Genomic DNA, 10,429 nt, shown 5'->3' with positions numbered 1-10,429 from the left:
GTGCCTCTTTGTAATGCACCCTTCCTACTCCTCCTCATTCACCTCCCTCAGAAAAGTACTGATTGGATTTCTGTCACAAAGGTTTAGTTTATATTCTTTAGAGTTATACATATATTGATTAATACTGTATGCACATATTTTGTTTGGCTTAGTTTACTCAGAGTAATTATTTTAAAATTCATGCACTTTGTTGCATGTATCAGTGGAATATTACATTTGTTGAGGAGTAGAAGTCCATTGAATTGATTCACCACAATTTGTTTATCCATCTTCCTTTTCATGGACATTTGGGATGCTTCTAGAAATTGACTATAAAAAACCAAAGTTATAATAAAACTATCTGCACAAGTCTTTTTATGGACATATACTTTCATTTCTCTTGGACAGAGTAGAATGACTGGGTCATATAAGATTTTGTTTAATTTTTAAAGAATTGTCAAACCATTTTCCAACATGTTTCCTAGCAGTACCAGTTGCTTCACATCCTCAATAAGGCCTAGTATGAAAGGTTTTAATACCAAATATTCTAAATGTTGTTTTATTTTGCATTTCCCTAATGATTAAGGGTGTGTATATTTTATTTATTTATTTATTTATTTATTTATTTATTTTTTATATGAAGTTTATTGACAAATTGGTTTCCATACAACACCCAGTGCTCATCCCAAAAGGTGCCCTCCTCAATACCCATCACCCACCCTCCCCTCCCTCCCACACCCCATCAACCCTCAGTTTGTTCTCAGTTTTTAACAGTCTCTTATGCTTTGGCTCTCTCCCACTCTAACGTCTTTTTTTTTTTTTTCCTTCCCCTCCCCCATGGGTTCCTGTTAAGTTTCTCAGGATCCACATAAGAGTGAAACCATATGGTATCTGTCTTTCTCTGTATGGCTTATTTCACTTAGCATCACACTCTCCAGTTCCATCCACGTTGCTACAAAAGGCCATATTTCATTTTTTCTCATTGCCACGTAGTATTCCATTGTGTATATAAACCACAATTTCTTTATCCATTCATCAGTTGATGGACATTTAGGCTCTTTCCATAATTTGGCTATTGTTGAGAGTGCTGCTATGAACATTGGGGTACAAGTGCCCCTATGCATCAGTACTCCTGTATCCCTTGGGTAAATTCCTAGCAGTGCTATTGCTGGGTCATAGGGTAGGTCTATTTTTAATTTTCTGAGGAACCTCCACACTACTTTCCAGAGCGGCTGCACCAATTTGCATTCCCACCAACAGTGCAAGAGGGTTCCCGTTTCTCCACATCCTCTCCAGCATCTATAGTCTCCTGATTTGTTCATTTTGGCCACTCTGACTGGCGTGAGGCGATACCTGAGTGTGGTTTTGATTTGTATTTCCCTGATAAGGAGCGACGCTGAACATCTTTTCATGTGCCTGTTGGCCATCTGGATGTCTTCGTTAGAGAAGTGTCTATTCATGTTTTCTGCCCATTTCTTCACTGGGTTCTTTGTTTTTCGGGTGTGGAGTTTGGTGAGCTCTTTATAGATTTTAGATACTAGCCCTTTGTCCGATATGTCATTTGCAAATATCTTTTCCCATTCCGTTAGTTGCCTTTTAGTTTTGTTGGTTGTTTCCTTTGCTGTGCAGAAGCTTTTTATCTTCATAAGGTCCCAGTAATTCACTTTTGCTTTTAATTCCCTTGCCTTTGGGGATGTGTCGAGTAAGAGATTGCTACGGCTGAGCTCAGAGAGGTCTTTTCCTGCTTTCTCCTCTAAGGTTCTGATGGTTTCCTGTCTCACATTTAGGTCCTTTATCCATTTTGAGTTTATTTTTGTAAATGGTGTGAGAAAGTGGTCTAGTTTCAACCTTCTGCATGTTGCTGTCCAGTTCTCCCAGCACCATTTGTTAAAGAGGCTGTCTTTTATCCATTGGATGTTCTTTCCTGCTTTGTCAAAGATGAGTTGGCCATACATTTGTGGGTCTAGTTCTGGGGTTTCTATTCTATTCCATTGGTCTGTGTGTCTGTTTTTGTGCCCATACCATGCTGTCTTGATGATGACAGCTTTGTAGTAGAGACTAAAGTCTGGGATTGTGATGCCTCCTGCTTTGGTCTTCTTCTTCAAAATTCCTTTGGCTATTCGGGGCCTTTTGTGGTTCCATATGAATTTGAGGATTGCTTGTTCTAGTTTTGAGAAGAATGCTGGTGCAATTTTGATTGGGATTGCATTGAATGTGTAGATAGCTTTGGGTAGTGTTGACATTTTGACAATATTTATTTTTCCAATCCATGAGCAGGGAATGTCTTTCCATTTCGTTAAGTCTTCTTCAATTACCTTCATAAGCTTTCTATAGTTTTCAGCATACAGATCCTTTACATCTTTGGTTAGATTTATTCCTAGGTATTTTATGCTTCTTGGTGCAATTGTGAATGGGATCAGTTTCTTTATTTGTCTTTCTGTTGCTTCATTGTTAGTGTATAAGAATGCAACTGATTTCTGTACATTGATTTTGTATCCTGCAACTTTGCTGAATTCATGTATCAGTTCTAGCAGACTTTTGGTGGAGTATATCGGATTTTCCACGTATAATATCATGTCATCTGCAAAAAGCGAAAGCTTGACTTCATCTTTGCCAATTTTGATGCCTTTGATTTCCTTTTGTTGTCTGATTGCTGATGCTAGCACTTCCAGCACTATGTTAAACAACAGCGGTGAGAGTGGGCATCCCTGCCGTGTTCCTGATCTCAGGGAAAAAGCTCTCAGTTTTTCCCCGTTGAGGATGATGTTAGCTGTGGGCTTTTCATAAATGGCTTTGATGATGTTTAAGTATGTTCCTTCTATCCCGACTTTCTCAAGGGTTTTTATTAGGAAAGGGTGCTGGATTTTGTCAAAGGCCTTTTCTGCATCGATTGACAGCATCATATGGTTCTTCTCTTTTTTTTTGTTAATGTGATGTATCACGTTGATTGATTTGCGAATGTTGAACCAGCCCTGCATCCCAGGAATGAATCCCACTTGATCATGGTGAATCATTCGTTTTATATGCTGTTGAATTCGATTTGCTAGTATCTTATTGACAATTTTTGCATCCATATTCATCAGGGATATTGGCCTGTAGTTCTCTTTTTTTACTGGGTCTCTGTCTGGTTTAGGAGTCAAAGTAATACTGGCTTCATAGAATGAGTCTGGAAGTTTTCCTTCCCTTTCTATTTCTTGGAATAGTTTGAGAAGGATAGGTATTATCTCTGCTTTAAACGTCTGGTAGAACTCCCCTGGGAAGCCATCTGGTCCTGGACTCTTATTTGTTGGGAGATTTTTGATAACCAATTCAATTTCTTCGCTGGTTATGGGTCTGTTCAAGCTTTCTCTTTCCTCCTGATTGAGTTTTGGAAGAGTGTGGGTGTTGAGGAATTTGTCCATTTCTTCCAGGTTGTCCAATTTGTTGGCATATAATTTTTCATAGTATCCCCTGATAATTGTTTGTATCTCTGAGGGATTGGTTGTAATAATTCCATTTTCATTCATGATTTTATCTATTTGGGTCATCTCCCTTTTCTTTTTGAGAAACCTGGCTAGCGGTTTGTCAATTTTGTTTATTTTTTCAAAAAACCAACTCTTGGTTTCGTTGATCTGCTCTACAGTTTTTTTAGATTCTATATTGTTTATTTCTGCTCTGATCTTTATTATTTCTCTTCTTCTGCTGGGTTTAGGCTGCCTTTGCTGTTCTGCTTCTATTTCCTTAGGTGTGCTGTTAGATTTTGTATTTGGGATTTTTCTTGTTTCTTGAGATAGGCCTGGATTGCAATGTATTTTCCTCTCAGGACTGCCTTCGCTGCATCCCAAAGCGTTTGGATTGTTGTCTTTTCATTTTCGTTTGTTTCCATATATTTTTAAATTTCTTCTCTAATTGCCTGGTTGACCCACTCATTCTTTAGTAGGGTGTTCTTTAACCTCCATGCTTTTGGAGGTTTTCCAGACTTTTTCCTGTGGTTGATTTCAAGCTTCATAGCATTGTGGTCTGAAAGTATGCATGGTATAATTTCAATTCTTGTAAACTTATGAAGGGCTGTTTTGTGACCCAGTATATGATCTATCTTGGAGAATGTTCCATGTGCACTCGAGAAGAAAGTATATTCTGTTGCTTTGGGATGCAGAGTTCTAAATATATCTGTCAAGTCCATCTGATCCAATGTGTCATTCAGGGCCCTTGTTTCTTTATTGACCGTGTGTCTAGATGATCTATCCATTTCTGTAAGTGGGGTGTTAAAGTCCCCTGCAATTACCACATTCTTATCAATAAGGTTGCTTATGTTTATCAGTAATTGTTTTATATATTTGGGGGCTCCGGTATTCGGCGCATAGACATTTATAATTGTTAGCTCTTCCTGATGGATAGACCCTGTAACTATTATATAATGTCCTTCTTCATCTCTTGTTACAGCCTTTAATTTAAAGTCTAGTTTGTCTGATATAAGTATGGCTACTCCAGCTTTCTTTTGGCTTCCAGTAGCATGATAAATAGTTCTCCATCCCCTCACTCTCAATCTAAAGGTGTCCCCAGGTCTAAAATGAGTCTCTTGTAGACAGCAAATAGATGGGTCTTGTTTTTTTATCCATTCTGATACCCTATGTCTTTTGGTTGGCGCATTTAATCCATTTACATTCAGTGTTATTATAGAAAGATACGGGTTTAGAGTCATTGTGATGTCTGTATGTTTTATGCTTGTAGTGATGTGTCTGGTACTTTGTCTCACAGGGTCCCCCTTAGGATCTCTTGTAGGGCTGGTTTAGTGGTGACAAATTCCTTCAGTTTTTGTTTGTTTGGGAAGACCTTTATCTCTCCTTCTATTCTAAATGACAGACTTGCTGGATAAAGGATTCTCGGCTGCATATTTTTTCTGTCTAGCACACTGAAAATCTCGTGCCAATTCTTTCTGGCCTGCCAAGTTTCAAAAGAGAGATCAGTCACGAGTCTTATAGGTCTCCCTTTATACGTGAGAGCACGTTTACCCCTTGCTGTTTTCAGAATTTTCTCTTTATCCTTGTATTTTGCCAGTTTCACTATGATATGTCGTGCAGAAGATCGATTCAAGTTACGTCTGAAGGGAGTTCTCTGTGCCTCTTGGATTTCAATGCCTTTTTCCTTCCCCAGTTCAGGGAAGTTCTCAGCTATAATTTCTTCAAGTACCCCTTCAGCACCTTTCCCTCTCTCTTCCTCCTCTGGGATACCAATTATGCGTATATTATTTCTTTTTAGTGTATCACTTAGTTCTCTAATTTTCCCCTCATACTCCTGGATTTTTTTATCTCTCTTTTTATCAGCTTCCTCTTTTTCCATAACTTTATCTTCTAGTTCACCTATTCTCTCCTCTGCCTCTTCCATCCGAGCCGTGGTGGTTTGCATTTTGTTTTCCATTTCCTTTAAAGCGTTTTTCAGCTCCTCGTGACTGTTCCTTAGTCCCTTGATCTCTGTAGCAAGAGATTCTCTGCTGTCCTCTATACTGTTTTCAAGCCCAGCGATTAATTTTATGACTATTATTCTAAATTCACTTTCTGTTATATTATTTAAATCCTTTTTGATCAGCTCATTAGCTGTTGTTATTTCCTGGAGATTCTTCTGAGGGGAATTCTTCCGCTTGGTCATTTTGGATAGTCCCTGGTGTGGTGAGGGCCTGCAGGGCACTTCCCCTGTGCTGTGGTGTATAACTGGAGTTGGTGGGCGGGGCCGCAGTCTGACCTGATGTCTGCCCCCAGCCCACTGCTGGGGCCACAGTCAGACTGGTGTGTGCCTTCTCTTCCCCTCTCCTAGGGGCGGGATTCACTGTGGGGTGGCGTGGCCCGTCTGGGCTACTTGCACACTGCCAGGCTTGTGATGCTGGGGATCTGGCGTATTAGCTGGGGTGGGTAGGCAAGGTGCACGGCGGCAGGGGGGCAGGCTTAGCTCGCTTCTCCTTAGTTGATCCACTTCAGGAGGGGCCCTGTGGCAGCGGGAGGGAGTCAGATCCACTGCTGGAGGTTTGGCTCCGCAGAAGCACAGAGTTGGGTGTTTGCGCGGAGCGAGCAATTTCCCTGGCAGGAACCGGTTCCCTTTGGGATTTTGGCTGGGGGATGGGCGGGGGAGATGGCACGGGCGAGCGCCTTTGTTCCCCACCAAACTGAGCTCTGTTGTCCAGGGGCTCAGCAGCTCTCCCTCCCTTTGTCCTCCAGCCTTCCCGCTTTCTGAGCAGAGCTGTTAACTTATGACCTCCCAGACGCTAAGTCGCACTTGCTGTTGGAACACAGTCCGTCAGGCCCCTCCGCTTTTGCCAGCCGGACTCAGGGACTCTGCTTGGCCGGCGAGCCGCCCCTCTGCCCCGGCTCCCTCCCGCCAGTCCATGGAGCGCGCACCGCCTGGCCGCCCTTCCTACCCTCTTCCGTGGGCCTCTAGTCTGCGCTTGAGTCTGGCGACTCCGTTCTGCTAATCCTCTGGCTGTTTTCTGGGTTATTTAGGCAGGTGTAGGTGGAATCTAAGTGATCAGCAGGACGCGCGGTGAGCCCAGCGTCCTCCTATGCCGCCATCTTCCCTCCCAAGGGTGTGTATATTTTAATGTGGTTGTGTGCCACACAGACATCGTTTTGTTGAAGAGCTATTCACATTGTTTTAGCCATTATCATCATCATCATCATTATTATTTTAATGTTTATTTTTGAGAAAGAGAGAGAGAGCCTGAGCTGCAAAGAGAGAGAAGGAACAGAAGATCCAAAGAGAGCTCTGCACTGATAGCAGAGAGCCCAATGTGGGGCTCGAACTCACAAACTGCAAGTTCATGACCTGAGCTGAAGTCAGATACTCAAATGACTGAGTCACCCGAGTGCCCTGTTTTGAGCATTTTTTAATTAGCTGTTTGTTTTCTTATTACTAAGTTCATATATATATATATATATATATATATATATAGTATTTTCTGGATATAAGTCCTTTGTCAAATATGAGATTTACAAATAAATTATCTTTCTGTGGCTTATTTTTTTCATTCTCTTAAAAGTGTCTTTAAAAAGCTGATTTTTTTTATTTTGATATAATATAAATATTTTTTGGTGTTGCATATAAGAAATTACTGTATAATCCAAGGTCAGAAAGATCTCACATTTTTTTCTTCTAGGAGATTTATAGTTTTAGGTTTTAAATTTACGTTAATGATCCATTTTGAGTTAATATCTATATATTAGTATATGGTGTAAAGTATGAATCAAAGTTCTTTCTTTCACACATGGATATTCAAATATAATTGATCCCTTAGCAACCTGGGAGTTAAGGGCATTGACTTCCTGTCCTGCAGAGTCAAAAATCTGCATATTACATTTGACTGTCCCAAAATTTAACTACTAATAGCCTACTGTTAACTGGAAGTCTTACGAAAAACATAAATGGTTGATCAACACATGTTTTATGTGTTATGTATTTTATACTGTATTCTCACAATAAAGTAAGCTAGAGATTCAGAATCATCAAAATTGTGTCTAGAATATTTTGTTATATTTGTGAAGAAAAAATGTTTAGAGAACTTAACTTATATACATCTTAATTACAATATCTTAATTGTGCAAAATAAGTCTTTTTGTTAAAGAAATATTCCTCAAAGAGGACAAAAATATATTTTGATGATATATCCCACTTGAAAGAAATCTCATCATATGTATAATTTTAGGTGCATACTATATGGACACTTTAAAATATCTTCAATAATTAAATTCTGGAAAATCCACAATTAGAAACTGCCAAGATCCAGAGTAAAATGAAATCAAATATTTATTTTCATTCTGAAATTTTTTGATTATCACACACTGGATGTTATTTTCTCAAGTAACACAAGCACATAGAAGACTTGTAGGTAGTCTAAAGGAAGACTTTTATGAGTTCTTTCTAATAAACACTTGTAAAGCTTCAGAATAGAGCTCAGTATGCAGTCACTTAGACTAAGTGACAAATGAGAAATTTTGAGAGCAATTGAGCACTGCAAAGCCTCAGAATGGATCAACAAAAACCTACTTATTACAGTTGCTTTTGAAATGATATAATTCAAACATTCAAAGTGTTCAAGGGCTTCCAAATTCATTCTTTGGTCCTCTAATGTAAGATTTTCAGATCTAACTCTAAGCACTCTATTTATACAATGTAATGATTTCCTTCAGATATGGCATTTGAATGCATATAACTATGGGCTGAAGGTATATGTTACATACATGCTCTAGTTTTTCAAGCCATTAAACAGATACTAAGAAGACTGATGAGGGAGTTCATATTGGAATGTTTTTGCAACTTTTCACTGTATTACATTTACAAATTATGAGATTAAATCTTGGTATTTCTAACAATGTCCACAAAGTTTTTTTATATTTTTCAAGGAGATTCTTTTTGCATATTGATATATGTAATAGGTAATAATATAGGTAATTAAGCATGCTAACAATAAATAAGAGTTTACATGTTTTGGGGTAGTCTTCCTGGGGAGGTAAATAGGAAATGAAAATAAAAATTCCTGTGTAGTATTCAGTGAATGCTTCTATCATTTTATTTTTTATTATATATTGATAAGCATGTATCAAAAATAATTGAATATGACATGTTATAAAGTAAACATAATTAAAACCACAAAATACCTACTTAAGTCATTTTGGAAAATTGTTATTTGTCAAAGATGGCTACAAAAATATCTCTTATTCTAAATGTTCTAGAAACTTGCCACTCCAACAAGCTGTGGAGTTTGTTTTCTCTCTTCCTAAATCTGGGTGGGGGCGGGGGCTTTTTAATTGCCTTGACTAACAGAATATAGCAGAAATGATACTATAGGAATTCCAATGTTAGGTCAGAAAGTGTGCATTTTTACTTGCTTCATTCTTGGATCCTTCAGCCTGCTGTCAGGAGTATGATTTCCCAGAGGCTACTACACCGCAAGAAGGTCAAACTACTCCACATGGAGAAACCTGGAGTCTACATGAAGACCCATCCTGCCAGTCTCCAGCTTTTTCAGCCACCTGTTGTTCCAACTGTAGCTAAATTCCATCTGCAACCACAGGAGGAGCCCTAGGGCAGAAATACCCAGTCCCGCCTTTCCTGAATTCCTGACCCATGGATACTGTGCGATGTAAAAAATCTAATTGATATTGTTTTAAGCCACTGAGGTTTGAAAATAATCAGAATACTCATTCTTTTGATTTATTTTAAAACATTGACATCTGAAAGGAATAGCATGTTTTGCTGTCATGCGTTTTTAACATTGTGGTATTTCTCTGAGCAGCAGTTGACTATAGAAGGAAGTAATGGGCAGTAGGTTAGTTTTGAAAACAAAGTGGAGCTCAGAAAAATTCCCGGTGAAACTAATATAAAATGCCTTTGGTCAACCAGGGTACAATATGAGGACAAGTGCAAGATAAATGGATGTACTGGAGACAAAGGTAAACTTTGCCGAATCAAGGCATTATTAAAACATGTCAGAGTTGTGCTGATTGTGACATTTACAAAAGCGGTAAGGATACTCAGGGCACAGTTACAACCTGCTTTCTCTATAGCACAGGGGAGAAATTGGAACAATATAAGAAAAATAATACTTTTTTCTCTCATTTAACTGAGGATATCAGTTAAAATCAATTTTGCTACTTAAATTGGAATTATGTATTTCCTAAACTTTGTTTTTAAAGTATTGTTTTCCTTGATGTTAGAATTATTTCATGTAGAGACTATCTTAATATAATTTTGTTTGCACTGTTACTACTTTTTGAAATTTAAAATTTGTATATAATTTTGTTAGGAAAACACACACACACACACACATATATATATGGTTTTATAAGCAAAACATATATAAATTTTGTTGCCTACTATCATTCCCATTTTGTTTTCATCTGTCTACTTTGAGATCAGAGAATGTGTGGTGTGAACAAGGGTAAGAGTCATTACTTCTGAAATTCTTAGTTATAAAATGTCACTAAGTTTGGGAGTGTACAACACTATCCCTAAAGACTTTGGTTGCTTAGTTTCTATCCTTTTCAACTAGATATACTTTTGTTCCAAAGAATTGTAGTATGTTAATAATGGCACTCAAAGTGATGGTGATAAATAATATGTACTACTTTGTTACCCTTTCTATAATACAAGTTTAAGTCAACAACAAATTGTATATAAACATTACTCAGGATAGTGTATCTTCCTTTTATCTGAAGGCATTGAAAGGAAAATAGAAGAAGGTCACTGAGTTATTTCAATGACTCTACAGAGTTTCATAAAGTTCTAAAGTTTTAAAAGAAGGTAAATTTATCTGACCTATGAAGTCAGATTGTTCATTCTATTGACACTGCAGAAAGGGATTGCCAAGTTAATTTATAAATACTGTGGACATCACCAAATTAAATTACTGTCTTCCAGCAACAGGTTGTCAGGTTTACACAGAAGACCATGTGATTTAGAATAGCCTCATGTGTGACATAAGTGC

This window comes from Lynx rufus, unplaced genomic scaffold (assembly GCF_022079265.1).
Source record: "Lynx rufus isolate CCGP_SWC_20201006 ecotype Redwood Valley unplaced genomic scaffold, mLynRuf1.p SCAF_14, whole genome shotgun sequence".
Classification (NCBI taxonomy): Eukaryota; Metazoa; Chordata; class Mammalia; order Carnivora; family Felidae; genus Lynx; species Lynx rufus.
The sequence above is the reverse complement of the archived record's forward strand: the minus strand, read 5'-3'. Positions refer to the sequence as shown.